This window comes from Erpetoichthys calabaricus, chromosome 4 (assembly GCF_900747795.2).
Source record: "Erpetoichthys calabaricus chromosome 4, fErpCal1.3, whole genome shotgun sequence".
In the NCBI taxonomy this organism is placed as follows: Eukaryota; Metazoa; Chordata; class Cladistia; order Polypteriformes; family Polypteridae; genus Erpetoichthys; species Erpetoichthys calabaricus.
Window position 1 is genome coordinate 327,779,405 of NC_041397.2, and position 16,092 is coordinate 327,795,496.

The 16,092-nt window shown below is 40.7% G+C and overlaps 3 protein-coding genes and 1 long non-coding RNA gene across 5 annotated transcripts in view; 2 read left to right on the forward strand and 2 right to left on the reverse strand.

Annotated features, from left to right (window-relative positions):
- LOC114643553 (protein NLRC5-like) overlaps window positions 1–16,092 on the forward strand; it is a 5,922,889-nt gene that overhangs the window by 3,323,970 nt on the left and 2,582,827 nt on the right. The window lies entirely within an intron of this gene.
- The window catches only part of LOC114642560 (NACHT, LRR and PYD domains-containing protein 3-like), a 691,964-nt gene that overhangs the window by 496,064 nt on the left and 179,808 nt on the right, over window positions 1–16,092 (forward strand). The window lies entirely within an intron of this gene.
- The window catches only part of LOC114641960 (NACHT, LRR and PYD domains-containing protein 3-like), a 592,098-nt gene that overhangs the window by 55,922 nt on the left and 520,084 nt on the right, over window positions 1–16,092 (reverse strand). The gene's annotated exons all lie outside the window — the stretch shown is intronic.
- LOC114642559 (uncharacterized) lies at window positions 2,759–12,264 on the reverse strand. Its single transcript, XR_003714549.2, has 3 exons — window positions 12,041–12,264; window positions 4,029–4,100; window positions 2,759–2,888 (listed from the first exon to the last, which is right to left on the reverse strand). It is a non-coding gene; the product is annotated as an uncharacterized LOC114642559 (long non-coding RNA).

A 16,092-nucleotide genomic window follows, 5' to 3' on the forward strand; every position in this document is an offset into this window, starting at 1 on the left:
ACACTCTGACACAATCACAGTCTCGTCACCACACTGCAGATTTAATGAGCATCCATGGTGTTAACATTCAGAGTGTACTTAGCTCTTCTGCTCATGAAACCCTTCCTGATCTTTATTTGATTACATCTGATTTGCCTTCTCTCTTGACAATAAATGCTAAATTCCAGTATTTGACGATTTATTGACATCATGAAATCCTCAAACCTGAGCTTGGCAAAAGATGCTGCAAATGAGCTGCCAGTCAATTATTAGTCACATGTGAAAGAGACACCAGATAAAGCTGCTCTCATCAAGCCAGAGGTAATTAAAGTGAAGAAATGAGCACACACGCCATCTTAAATAGAGAAAGCCAAAAATGGAGATCAAGAAAGACATGTCATGCACTGGCAGTATTAAAAGGCCCAATTTGATTAGTTTTACAGACTAAGAGATGAAAACAATAACAAGTCTAAGGTTTTATTCAGAAATACATCTAACAACACATTTTTTTGGTATTTGGTACACTGAATTAATCCCTGAGGGGAAATTGACTTTTCATGTGACCTTAGGAGGTCAAAGTGCAGGGTCAGCCATTGCACATTGGCCCTGGAGCAATTTTCAGGTTAAGGGCCCAACAGAGTAGGATCTCTTCTGCAATAATGGGATTTGAACCTTCAACCTTCCAGATCTCAGCACAGATCCTTTAGCCTGAGAGCCACCACTTCACCTTATCAGATATCTGACGTGACTGACGAAATCCCAGTTAAGATTAGCAGCAAAAATGTCATGGGTGTATTTGTCTTTATTGTACTGTATGTAAAATAAGACTGCAGACTGAGATATCAGTTTTCCAAGCCATTATGACTAAGAACATCCCAGTTAGTCAAATCTCATCAACAGTGCAGGGTATTATCGTCATAACTGAACATGTACTTTGATGACATTTTTTTCACATTTTCTCAAATATTCTCCAGATGCATTCAAATTTTCCTCCTCGTTTCCTCAATTTCCTTACAGGTGTTCAGTTTTTATACTGAATTAGAATTTCTGCTCTTTGTGTTTCAATGTAAAGTATTACATATTAATGAAGGTTTCACAATAAAACAAAATCAGATGATAGCAGCACTAAAGTCAATGAGAGGATAAGTCTCTGACCTCTGAGTACTCACCGTAGACCCCCACTTTGGACTGATAGGCCGGTTTGGTTGTGTTACTTCTCATCAGACAGGAGAACACATTGAACTCCCACTTGATGGGGATGACACTGCTGACCCTGAGGAGACCCTCATCATCCCGTTGTACTGTTATGGTGGACGCTGACGTCACATCTACACCACTCATGTCTCTCCAGGTGACTTCAGGTTGAGAGCTCCACTTCTCAGAGCTGCACTCCAGTCTAGTCTGCTGGTCCTCTGCAGTGCTGATGGAAATGGAGGGCTGAGTGCCCACAACTGTGAAGAGAAAAGAATGGAAAAGTAATGAGGGGCATACAGAAAAAAAGAGATTGGCCTGTTGTGAGAAATAAAACCAATTTCTTAGGGGTTTCACTGGAAGGATCCCTTTATTTTTTTAATCAACTGACATATATTAATTTCTTTTTTGTTCACAATTAAAACATGCAACAGGAGGACTCCTCCTATATTGGTGGGGAAGGAGTGGTCTCTGGTCAAAGGTCACATTTTGGGATGATGCCGATGCTTAGTTACATTAGCCACACCCACAGATCTAACCAATCCTCAGCCACTGAGGCATGTCAGGCTACATTGGGCCTAAATGTACTTGACGGTGATCTCTAGCCTACTCCTGTACCTTCAGGGTTATAAATATCACAAAAGGGCAACACCACGAAATCCTGACGTCCTGTGCCTATGGCTGAACTGTCTGTCCTGGTCTCTGTGGCATAACGTTGCTTTGTGCTCTTCTCTTCTTGTTTTATTTAGTGTTGCTGTTTTGGGGGTTTCTGCAGCAGCTTTTATTTAAAATCAGTCAGAATGACGCCGAAGCTCCTTGTGGTGTTTATCACTGATGCTCATGTTTTTCGGTATTTCCTGTGCTTTTCTCAGTTTATGTATCTGGCACTGGACAGTAATTTTATTTTTGGTTTGTGAAGTGCTTTATGATGGTGAAAACCGTTACTAGTGCTATGCAAAATAAAGATGGATTGATTGATTGATTGAAAACACAATGTCAAACTGTTATGGTTTTCTTTTGTAAATAATTCGGCCTTAGAGACAGTAAAATGACCTGAGATCGAAAAGCTGATGCTATATGCTGATTTAAAACTACCTTTAGTGTAAGCTGAGAGATGGGAGCAGAGTTGGGTTTAGGAGCAGAAACAGAAAATCAGTGGTTTGGGACATTTGACAAGAACCAGATGGTCACTGGACATTTTAACTGTTACATGAACATAAATAGATAAGTTGATCAAAGTGTCTGTGTCACCAAAATAAAAAATAAACACTACAGGGTCTCTGCATTTTAGGTCCACATTACTGAAGCATGTCACAGCCATCAGAGGGACGTCAAACTATGAAAAACAAAGAAAGGAAGTTCAAAATGACCTTCAACTTTCAGAGTGATGTTAGCCTCCTCATTCCATGGTACAGAATCAACAAAACATCTGTAGAGGCCTCTGTCAGAAGCACGGACATTCTGGAGTCTCAGAGATACGTTTCCACTTGCGAGTTCTTCTAGGAAGAGCGCAGTCCTTCCCTTATAGGATTGAATCTGGCGCTCAGGTCTGATTTGGAGATTGTGGTATAAAAGTACTGGAGAGTCAAAGTCGTCTCGAAACCACCTGACCTCAAACCCCTGAGCATTGATAGCTGGTGAGAGTGAGGCTGGTAGGGTGACATCTTCACCAACTAAAGCACGAAGAGTTGAGGAAGGTGAAACAACTTGAAACCTCTCTGAACCAAAAAACAAAATGGCTGTAGTGAGCATCAAGACTTGTCAATGAAAGAGAGTCACCTTAGTATGAAGAAGACTAAATGCTGTTCAATGTTTACTTCATTTTCCTAAAACATGTGAGGTTTGTTTCTTTTTCTTGCACAGCTGTCACCTCTGAAATTGAGTCTCCACATTAAATTGTCTGATTCTTAAATTAAATAAAACAAACTTGTCTGTTCTGTTCTCTAGACTGAGGTCTGTTTATAGAAGATTTACAAGAGAAACATCAAATAAGAATGAGGTACAACAGAAGTCTGCTGTGATACCAACAGAAATCAGTCCTATATTGAAAAATTGGACTGGACTGCCAATACTGTTGCTCTGTGTAAGAATGGACAGAGCCGACTATACTTCCTTAGAAGACTGGCGTCCTTCAACATCTGTAATAAGATGCTGCTGATGTTCTATCAGACGGTTGTGGCGAGCGCCATCTTCTACGCGGTGGTGTGCTGGGAAGGCAGCATAAAGAAGAGGGACGCCTCATGCCTGGACAAACTGGTGAGGAAGGCAGGCTCTATTGTAGGCACAGAGCTGGACAGTTTGACATCTATGGCAGAGCGACGGGCGCTGAGCAGACTCCTGTCAATCATGGAGAATCCACTGCATCCACTGAACAGTGTCATCTCCAGACAGAGGAGCAGCTTCAGTGACCGACTGCTGAGACCGTCCTGCTCCACTGACAGACTGAGAAGATTGTTCCTCCATCACACTATGCGACTCTTCAATTGCACCCATGGGGGGGTAAACGTTAACATTATACAAAGTTATTGTCTGTTTTTTCCTGCATTATTATCAATATTTAATTTAATATTGTTTTTTGCATCAGTATGCTGCTGCTGGAGTATGGGAATTTCCCCTTGGGATTAATAAAGTATCTATCTATCTATCTATCTATCTATCTATCTATCTATCTATCTATCTATCTATCTATCTATCTATCTATCTGTCTGTCTGTCTGTCTGTCTGTCTGTCTGTCTGTCTGTCTGTCTGTCTGTCTGTCTGTCTGTCTGTCTATCTATCTATCTATCTATCTATCTATCTATCTATCTATCTATTTAAAGGCAGCCAGTCTTGGAATCATAAATCATATAAACACATACGTGTCCAGACGACGTGTGTCATGCGGAGTACAAAGAACACAAAGCAGCTCCATCCCTTCTGGGCCTTCATAACTGCAAAGGCAAGAAAATAAGAAATTATTACAGCAACCTCACAAATAAGGCTGGAAAACTCAGACAGGATGGCACCATCCTCTGGGAACATGATGCTACTCTTCCTGTCTGTTTATTTTTTTCTATGACAATGACAGTGGAATGTACAAGATTTCTCGGCCTACTGATGTAAGTCTCACCTTTCACAAAGCAGACACAGCATGAGTTGTTTACGGACTTTGAGACTGGACTGGCTTGTTGTTGCCCAGCAGAATTATGACAAGTCCTATGGTCAGGATGAGACTTCATTGACTTGTCCCTACTGCTTAATGAGACAACTCGATGTGGAAACACCACATTCCTTGTACTTCAGCTGGGTTTCTCCTTTCACTTACATGAATGTTGTGGACAAACACTGAAATGGTGAATCTCAATTCATGTAACATGTTAGAACAACAGCACAGGCCTTCATTCCAGAATTGGAGTCTCTATTTATTAGACACAAGTCTGTCCATCCTACCAGAGGATTTGTCACTGTTGCTTTTCTTTGATGTGTTCAGGTGAGGACCACACATAAAGTTAAGGTAGTGTGCCACTGTGATCTGTGCAGTTTATTCTGCACACACATTTATTTATTAAGCATAGGTCTTTACTGAAGCCACACACCAGCTGACAGAGTGAATCTGACAGGGAGATACGATAACACAAATGACAGATGACAACTGTACATTCCATTTGCTTCTCTCCAGCCTGGATATGCATGTATAAATGATTATGCCACATTGTAATTTGGGAGTGGAAGCCACATTTTAAAGCAAGTGAAATACATACATCTTTTTGTACCATATTTCTCTCGTCTGATTATTTCCACCAAGATACCCTCAGCTGAAAGAATTAGGGTTGAAAAGTTAGAAAAACATTTTCGACTACTTGATATCACAAAATGCTATACAGTTCTTGGAAATGCTAACTTGAGGAGACAATGCTAGTCATTAAGCCATTGGTGGACTTACTTGTTCAAAAGATGGAAATGGCATATATAGTAGATATATAGGGATCAGGGACTGCTTAAAGGCTATGGTGATGGTAACTTTTAGCTGCTGCAGGGGTTGTGTCCAAATACATTTTGTCTTCTGCCCTCTGTAGAATGAAAGATTGACAGCTTTGACACCAATGACATCACACTGCTAGTGTCTACCCACCGGGACCCACCTGTTCCTGCTGGAGGCACTGATAACTGCAAGATCCACCATCTTAGTTCGGTTCACTCGGCTTATGTTATTTTTCCAACCTTCAGTTACAGGGGGTCACCAGGGTGGTGCCCCAACTCTTTATCTTTGTCTGACTTATCTGTTACTCTCTCCCTCTATTTATTTCTATATATATATATATATATATATATATATATAGTATATATGTGTGTGTGTGTGTGTGTGTGTGTGTGTGTGCGTGTGTGTGTTTGAACCTCCAAAGCTAGCATCAGCCAACCAAGGACCCAAGGACCATCTAGTGAGGGCAACAGTGGCAGGTACAGGACAGTCCACTTGTGGTCACTTGGCTCTTTCTATAATAAAAAAGGAAGCCAAGAACGCCAGGGTCAGTTCATGTCAAGCAGGCTAACAAGAAGGTGCTCCACCATGTGAGGACTGCACATCCTGCATAAAATGAACTTTAAGATGGCATCACATAGAGGTCACACATTTTAGGGAAAGCCTTGCATGTGGACTTAACTTCAAAAGGACTATGATAAAAAAAAATCAAGAAGAGACTCTGAGGAGTGAGTTGTATGAAATTAAACATTTGTCTGGTTTGTGCCAATAAATTGTAAGCTGATTGTAGCAGTGGGCTCTTCTAACCACTCCTTCCAGCACACCAAAAGAAGAATGAGAAGCTTCTGCACTAATAATATTAAAAGAGGGACTCAGGACCTGATCACTTCTTTTTCCTTCATCTGACCCGACATACTAATTGACTCTACTCTTTGTCACACACGTATGCATGGGAGACAGTTTACACGCTTGAATAAAAGTGTTTCTCCACCAAACAGGGGGTTGGTGTTTCTCCTCTTTCCCACTGCAGCCCATTAGAAGAACCTGCCTCATAAAAATGTCACTTCCACCTCCGGTCCCTCAGAACCAGCGTCCCTATGACACCAAAAATACCGCAGGGCACACACACACATACCAAGCACACACTAGGGCCAATTTAGGATCGCCAATGCACCTAACCTGCATGTCTTTGGACTATGGGAGGAAACTCACGCAGACACACTGATGGTGTATAAAGCTTTAAATAATCTTTGCCCAGTCCTGTATTTTGGAATGCCTGTCTCCCTACAATCTAAGTTGTAACCTTAGATCTTCTAATAGTGGTCTGCTTACAATTCCAAGAGTTAACCTTAAAATAAGTGGTGAGGCGTCCTTTTGCTGTTATGCACCTAAAATCTGGAATACTTTACTAAAAGAGAAATTCCAGGCTAATACTATGGAACATTTTAAAAAACTGCTAGTAAAATCACTGTTTTAATATGGCTTTTTCGTAGCTACTTCTCAGTTGTATTCCTCAAAGACTACATGGGCATAGAATTATCATATTCTTCAGGGATCCACATCTGTACTAATCTCTACTATTCTCTGCTGCCTCTTCTGTGGTGTCGATCTGCACCACCCCACCTGATCAAGGTACCATAGAGCCCCCTAAAATGATGGAATAAAAGTGGGCGTCTCATCTGTCCAAGAGACCAACTTCATCAAATCCTATCATGTGAAGTACATTGTTAGGTAGAATGTCCAGTTAGGTCTTAGCATTCTTTTGGCTTTGGAAGTCATGCAGATTTTATTAGTTTTTTTCCAGCTAACTAGATTTTTTTTGTTTTTTCTGTCCTCGAAGCCATCTGACCTTATTTTTTCTTGTTGATTAATCAATCAATTTATTTATTTATTTATTTAATGCTACTGCCTTTATGAATTGGTTTTCATTTCTTGTAAAATTCTCCGGGTCTTCTTATAAAGCAGTTTGTGCTACATTGTTGTATGAAAATGTGCTATAGAAATAAATGTTGTTGCTGTTGTTGATGGCACTAAATACGGGCAGTTCAAGAGGAAAACCTGCTTCAGTCTGCCAGAGATTTGAGGCTGAGAAGAAGGTTCACCTTTCAGCAGGACAATGAATGACCCCTCAACATACTGCTACTCTGGAGTGCTTTGAAGGTGTACAATGAAGAATCTTGGAATGGCCTCATCAAAGTACAGACCACATTGCAATGGAGAACCTGTGGCAGTACATGAAGATGGCTGAACACCAACACAGCCCATCTAACTTGAAGGAGTTGAGCAGTTAGTTCTTGAAGAATGGGTGAAAATCCCTATTGGTAAGGTGTGCTAAGCTATTAGAAACATTCAACAAGAGACTTGCAGCCGGAATTGCAGCAGAAGGGAGTGTAAGGAGTATTGACTTTGGGGGTGAATGCCTACGCACACTCAGGATTTCTGTTTTTTGGTGATAATTATTGTTTGGCTAGACATAAAGGATAAAGACGGTAATGTACTAAGAAATGACGAAGGTGTGCTGAGCAGAGTACTTTGAGAGGCTGATTAATGAAGAGAATGAGAGAGAGAAGAGGTTGGATGATGTAGAGATAGTGAATCTGGAAATTTAACGGATTAGGAAGGGGGAAGTAAGGATAGCTATGAAGAGGATGAAAAATGGAAAGGCTGTTGGTCCAGATGACATACCTGTGGAAGTATGGAGGTGTTTAGGAGAGATGGCAGTGGAGTTTTTAACCAGATTGTTTAATGGAATCTTGGAAAGTGAGAGGAGGCCTGAGGAGTGAAGAAGAAGTGTACTGGTGTCGATATTTAAGAATAAGGGGGATTTGTAGGATTGTAGTATCTACATGGTGATAAAATTAATGAGCCACAGCATGAAGTTATGGGAAAGAGTAGCGGAAGCTAGGTTAAGAAGTGAGGTGATGATTAGTGAGCACCAGTATGGTTTCATGCCAAGAAAGAGCACCACAGATGCAATGTTTGCTCTGAGGATGTTGATGGAGAAGTAGAGAGAAGGTCAGAAGGAGTTGCATTGCATCTTTGTGGACCTGCAGAAAGCATATGACAGGGTGCCTTGAGAGGAGCTGTGGTATTGTATGAGGAAGTCAGGAGTGGCAGAGAAGTACGTAAGAGTTGTACAGGATATGTACGAGGAAAGTGTGACCGTGGTGAGGTCTGTGGCAGGAGTGATGGATGCATTCAACGTGGAGGTGGGATTACATCAGGGATCGGCTCTGAGCCCTTTTTTATTTGCAATGGTGATGGACAGGTTGACAGATGAGATTAGACAGGAGTCCCCGTGGATTGTGATGTTTGCTGATGACATTGTGATCTGTAGCGAGAGTAGGGAGCAGGTTGAGGAGACCCTGGTGAGGTGGAGATATGAGAGGAGAGGAATGAAGGTCAGTATGAACAAGACAGAATACATGTGTGTGAATGAGAGGGAGGTCAGTGGAATGGTGAGGATGAGGGGAGTAGAGTTGACGAAGGTGGATGAGTTTAAATACTTGGGATCAACAGTACAGAGTAATGGGGATTGTGGAAGAGAGGTGACAAAGAGAGTGCAGGCAGGGTGGAATGGGTGGAGAAGAGTGTCAGGAGTGATTTGTGACAGACGGATATCAGCAAGAGTGAAAGGGAAGGTCTACAGGACGGTAGTGAGACCAACTATGTTATATTTGTTGGAGATGGTGGCATTGACCAGAAAGCAGGAGACAGACCTGGAGGTGGCAGAGTTAAAGATGTTAAGATTTGCATTGGGTGTGATGAGGGTGGACAGGATTAGAAATGAGGACATTAGAGGGTCAGCTCAAGTTGGACGTTTTGGAGACAAAGTCAGAGAGGCGAAATTGTGTTGGTTTGGACATGTGCAGAGGAGAGATGCTGGGTATATTGGGAGAAGGATGTTACGGATGGAGCTGCCAGGCAAGAGGAAAAGAGGAAGGCCTAAGAGAAGATTTATGGATGTGCTGAGAGAGGACATGCAGGTGACGGGTGTAACAGAACAAGATGTAGAGGACAGAAAGATATGGAAGAAGATGATCCGCTGTGGCAACCCCTAATGGAAGCAGCCTAAAGAAGAAGAGGTGTTAATTATTGTTTGTGTCATAATGAAAAATATTTTGCACCTTCAAAGTGGTAGGCATGTTGTGTAAGTCAAATGGTGCTAACACCCCAAAAATCCATTTGAATTCCATGTTGTGATGTGACAAAACAGGACAAACATTGAATACTTTTGCAAGGCACTATATTAGTGGAAAGCTAGTGGAAATTTTAAGGAAATATAAGCCTTAACAAAAACATTATAGACAAGATGTTTTCCATTTTTTGGGTATGGTAATTTTTCTCTTCATTTGTGTGTGAATTAATTTTGCTGTGAATTTCACCAAATCTTTCAAACAAAAGATATTCAGGATAAAATGTTTGGTATATGTATCACACTCAATGTGCAAACCTTTCAATGAAGCTAAATCTGCAGAATTTTGGAAACTCTGGTCAAACACAGCTACATTTACTTTAACAGAAAATCTGACAAAGCCTTATCAGTTGCCATCTCTGTATTTAACAATACTATGTAGCTGGAACTAAAACTGCAACTAAAATAATGAAAAAAATGAAAAAGACGTCAGCCCAAGTTCAAAACAAATCAAACCCCAGCCTTGGGAAAGAGAGCTAGGCCAGCAGAGTAAAACTTAAAGCTGGTAAAAATAAGTAAATAGATAAATTAATAAATGAATAAAGATAAATGGAGTAAAGAATGGGAGAGAACCTGCTTCCTCAGACCTAAAAGGCTTTCATTAGGATCACTGAAAATATTCAGATAATGTGTGCAGACATTAAAGAAATAGCAGGCAGTCAATAAACCTGAAAGATAATGGAACTGTGAGAGTAAACACAGCTGTCATATCCTCATTTACAGGCCATAGAGGAAAAAGAAATATTTGTTCACTTTGTAAATAATTGTGGAAAAAAGTAAACCGTTTCACCTTTGTCCCCAGCTGATCTAGACCAACACCAGTTTGCCTATCGGTCAAACAGATCAACTGAGGACGCCATCCGTGTGGCTCTACATGCTGCCCTCTCGCTCTTGGAAAAGCCCAACTACTGTGTTAGGATGCTCTTCATTGACTACAGCTCTGCATTTAACACCATCATACCTAACCAGCTGATCTAAAAACTCTATGCACTAGGACTTGCTCCCTCCATATGCAACTGTGTTACTGGGTTTTCTCACCAACCGACCCCAGTCTATCAGGATGGGCAAACACACATCCTCCACTCTTACCCTGAGCACTGGTGTGCCACTAGGATGTGTACTAAGTCCCCTTCTCTATGCACTCTTCACCCATGACTGCTAACCCATCCACCAATCAAACATTATTGTTAAATTTGTGGATGATACGACTGTCATTGGGCTTGTAACAGACAACAATGAAGCTGCATATAGGGAAGAGGTTCAGATCTGACAACATGGTGCAACACCAACAACCTGGTCTTAAATACCAAAAACACCAAAGAAGTTATTCTGGACTTTAGGACCACTAAAAAGACCAATCACAGTCCGATAACAATCAATGCAGATGCTGTGGAGAGAGTTTCCAGCTTTAAGTTTCTAGGAGTCACCATCTCAGAGGACCTGTCCTGGGCTGAGAACAACTTGGCTATAATAGACAAAGCACAACAACGCCTCTATTTTCTCAGGATGCTAAGGAGAGCTGACCTGCCCCAGAAGCTGCTGGTTAATTTCTATAGATGCACTATAGAAAGCATCTTAACTAACTGCAAGCCCTGCAGCGGGTCATTAAAACAGCAGAGGCCATTACTGGGACTGAACTGCCATCACTTGAACTCTTGTATAAGACTCGCTGGCCAAAAACATTCTCAAGGACAAAACTCACCCTGGAAATTCTTGGTTTGAGCTCCTCCCGTCAGGCAGACACTTTAGGTCAATCAGTGGATGCACAAACAGACTAACAAAGAGCTTTTTCCCATCTGCCATAAACTTTCTGAACTCTGAATCTCCTCAGTCTGAGATCATTTTTAATTGAACATGTGCAATAAGCTATATTGGTAATGTGTAATATACTAATGTAATACAATATAGAATATGGAATGTACTATTCATTAACATGTGCAATAACAATTTATGCTGCTGTACTTTGAGCAATAATAATTTGCTCTGGTTTCTTGATCACTAACACTGTATACAACATATTTGGAATTATTTGATTTTTCTTTAAAGCACCTTGGCGCTGTCTCAAAAAGTAATTTCGTTGTGTTACACAATTACAATAAAATGCTTAAACTTGAAAGTGCTTCAACTTGTCCTCAGTAAATATGTTCTGTGGACTGCCACCATGTGGCGCTAAAGCACTGCAGAATGAGGCTTTCAGGTTGCTGCTGTCAGTCTGTCTGTCCTGCTGATACGCGTCTCTTTCTGATTTACGACATTATCAGTATATTCAATAACTCTGGGCATGGCCACTTGATACACATATAGTTCTGACCCTTTAGAGCTGCATTCTAAATCACAGTTGAGTGTCAAATCTGCAGTTCTTACCTGTCATGTTCATCTTTGTAAAACAGACAGAACTAGGACCACATGGCATGTGACTGTCATTAGCTTTGTAATTGTAGGCTCATCCCATGAACAGACACGTCAAGTGACTGCTGACCCCTCAATCTTGACAGCTCCCCTTTGTGAATACGGAGAAGCTCAGCAGTGCAGTGACGCCTCCATCAGTCTGACAGGCGTACAAGCTGAGTGCGAGTGTCTTATCTCTGTGTGGTTCCCATTTGCTGGGCTTTGCTCTAACATGTCGTCTGGTTTTCATCTTCTTTTGTGTGTTTTCTGTTGTTTTCATTATCAGCTCACTAACCTCAGTCCAGTTCAGAGGTCACTTTTTCACTTACCTGCTGCCACTTTTGTCCTCAGTTTTCTTCTGCCACTGCTTATATGTTCAGGGACTCATTGATGAGCAGATCTTTGTGTGACTGTCGATGTCCCTCAGTGGGTTCATCACACACATCCAGCTGTAGTAAAGTCACATCTTCACAGCTCAGGCCCTAAGAATGTGCTGCTCTGCTGGCTTTGTTTTCTCTTTCACTTTAACATGGCAGCCATCCAGAGGAACACACCTGAGTCTTAAAGAGACAGAAGATGACAGAAATAAACAAAAAGAAGAAACTCACGTAAATTAAATGTGAAACTTCTTGTTGTGGTGTGAAATTGTGCATATAAGTTGATAAATATGTTGTATGTCTTTATTTGTAACTTAGACAAAGCAATGTAATTTTAGTGTTACATTATTGATAATAATAGCAACGGTTTGATGGCCCCCTTCAGGACTGAGTCTTTGTAATTTTACGACAGGGTTGGGTGAAGTGCCTAAAACAAGTTTGGTAAATGATTCTCTGCAGGACTCTCTCAGTCAACCCCCACAGGAAAGCCAGGCTGCCTAGCTGGCAGGCATCACCTCAACAAATGGTTTGGGGGCAGATGTGAAGGTATTCTGTGCCCCTGTTGGTCTGAAGTATGACCGTTTGGAATTGGCTTGTACCAGAAACCTTTAAGTACCATGACACCATATTGGCTGTAGGGTGTGGACAGAAGTCTATAAATTTGTTTGCTTTACTCCTCCCCCTCTCTCTTTCTGACCAACTAATGAAAGACCATCTCATACCATGAACTGAAAAGAACAACACAATGAAGAGCACAGCTCAGCAGCCATATTGAGACAGGCATAAGGCCTGTCTGAAGAAAGCTAACCACAAATGATGACTTAACTAGAGACATTTTAAATAACTACAAGTCTGTGTGCCATCTAAAGCTACACATCAACATTTATCAGGTTGTATGATTGCCAATATTCAAATGTACTTTGCTTATTGCTATTATTTATGAATATTATCAATAATACATTGTTTAAATTGTAATTTAACTCCTGCTTGTCTTTTACTACACCTAATTTCCTGAGGTTATAGATATAGAAGGGAAGGTGAGGAGAAGTTATATGGTACAATACCTTATAAAGAGTGGTAAGTCTGTGAGATCTAAGGTATTCTGCAAAGGCTACATATTGATAATACAAAATGGGAACAGAGAGTAATAGAGAACTCTGCCAAGACAAAACGCTTCTGATGATTACAAGCAAACCTGTTATCTGCTGTGATGGAAGGCAGGGATGAACTGGCATCCCAGCTGGGATGAAAGTGTTGTGTTTTGGTTGTTGTTCCCTCTCCTGGTCAGAAAGCCTACATAAGGGAGGGACAGTAGGAACATCCCACTTGGCAAGTCCCCTTTTCGACACCTGCAGAGCTCCATAGGAGTTGTAGTTCTGATGGGCTGCCCTGTTGAGATTCCTTAGATGCAGACATTGATCATGTCTTACATATTTACAAGCTGAGTTACACAAATATTTTGTTACTTTTGTTCAGAATAAAAATAAAGTTATTGAACTGGTAAAAGAAGACTTATTTGAATAGTTAACGTCCTACAGAAGGACAGAAGGAAACACAAATGATAAATATGCAAATAACAGAAAAACAAAAAGCAAACGTGTACAAAGTAAAAAATGAACTCAAAGCCCTGTGCTTTGCAGGAGTTTTGTTCTGCATGTACTAACAAATGCTGAAAATGAGCAGAAATGACGATTCTATCCAACGTCTCTGATCCCTTCTCCTCTGACCTCATTGATTTGTGATGGTCAGTCTGGTAGGAGATGTCATCCTATGGTGGCATTAATGGCATGGCCTGCCCAGGCCTGCTTCTTCTTCTCCCTCCTCTCCCCATGCAGGTCCACTTGACCAAATGTCCTTCTTGAGGAAACAACTACAGCAAGTCACTTAATTCAATGGAAAACTTAGAGTTTAGGGAAGCAAATTCAAAACACTTTACTTCCAAATTTAAAAAGAAATGTCATTAAAATATATTAAATATCATATAATAATATAATAAATCACTGGATTTTAAAAATATTCTTGTCAATTGATTTAATTTAGTAAACAATTTTACCACACTCTCTACCAGCTGGGCTCTTCATCAGGCACATGTGCTGATAATCCATCTGATTGAGGAGAACATCATTGTGCTGCACACCATAATAACCTTAAACTTGAATTTCGCATTTTGGTGTTTTCTTTTCTATGATGTGATTCAGATAAACTAAACATGCTCCCAGTGGACAGTTACATTTTTAGGCAGAATCACCTAAAATTATCTGTTGATTAACATGTTCAGTGTTGGTCTTCTTAGTTTAGCAGATGCCTTTCTTAAAGACAAGCTAAGAGTTGATATAAGCTGTCAAGACCTGTGAGTGTTTAGCAGATAAATACAAAGCAGTAGAGTCGAGGCCACAGAGAAGAACACAGAAAGACACCAGAAGACGCTCAGAGGGTACTCACAACTGTAGTCAGAACAGGACAACATGACAAAAGGACAGCTGGGCAACAGATTATTGGGTCAGTACAGCAGAACCTGTGCACAGCTGTGGAAAACCAATGAAATTAGAGCAGGTCGGGGGTGTATGTGATTAGGGGGCTAAAGTTCCACATCATTAAACCTCATTATTATGGATCTTTGGTGGCATGGACATTTTTTATATAAAGACAGAGGACATTGAATTAGAACTACAAGAGAAACACCTCAGACTTTCAAACCTAACTACTACATTGAAAACAACAGTCACAAGTGCAGTCACAAGTGTTCATGACTGTGTTGTTTAGTTTGATTTTGACTAGGCAATGTTAGACACACAACTACAAAAGATCTTAGGCCACTCACTTGTCCTGTCTGTAGTAGACTTTGATTTAAGATGGCTCTGACAGATCTCCATCTGTTTTTGTCTTTACAGTTAAGCCTACATGCAGATGTCCTATGAGTCTCGTGTTCCTCTTGTCAGTCCCTGCTCATGTAAACTCCTTTGCCACCATCTTCAGGTTAATTAAGTTTCTCCCAATAATCTGCACAGCACATGTCATCCTTCTTCCACTATTGTTAACTCTTTCATCACAACACAGAACACAGCCAGGGCTGGATTATGGTCCCACAAGTCTCTCAATTGGCTAAAAACCTAGTAAGTGCCCCACCAAATTCCCACTGCTAGTAACAAAGCTGAATAGGAATATCAAAATTAAATGTAACCAATTGTATATCAGATGTTGTAGGTCAGTTTGGATAAAGGCATTAGTCAAATAAATATATGACTGTATGTCAGTTGGCCCACCCATTGGATTGACTGGATTCTCTGTCCTAATAAATCAATGAGGTCCTCATACATTGCCAATGACAAATAGGATATTGTGCCTCCTGCTTTTCCACCAGACCTTTTTAATATGTTCCACTAAGAATGGGTTAGATTGTGAGTTCAATTCTAGTATAGGATAAAAAAAGAGTTAAAATGAAGCTGCAAAGGAAAAAACAAACGGATAAGGCATGTAAGACTAATGAGTGCAAAGTGAATCGTAGAGCGTATGAGAACATGAGGGCAACCATTAAGAAGGATATCAGGGAGGCTAAAAGTCAGTTGGATAGGAATATAGCAGATAAGGGGAAAGACGACCCTAAGAGATTCTTTCAGTATTTTAGTAGTAAAAGAACAGTCAAGAAGGAGGTCAAGTGCATCAGGAATAGTAAAGGGGAATTAAAAGATACAGACAGTGAAATAGTGGATGCCCTAAACTTACATTTTTCTGAGGTGTTTACAAGTGAGCAAGTGGATAACCTCCAGAGGTAACAGGGACTACTAAGGAGGTACTAAGGGGTTTGGAAATTGTAGAGGGAGAAGTGCTGCTCAGATTAAATAAGATGAAATCAAACAAATCACCAGGACCAGATAATATTTACCCTCGAGTTCTTAAGGAGGTTAGAGAGTACAGATAGAAAGTCTTGACACATATTTTTAGGAAGTCACTGCAGACTGGAGAGATTCCAAAGGACTGGAAAATGGCAAATATCATCCCATTAT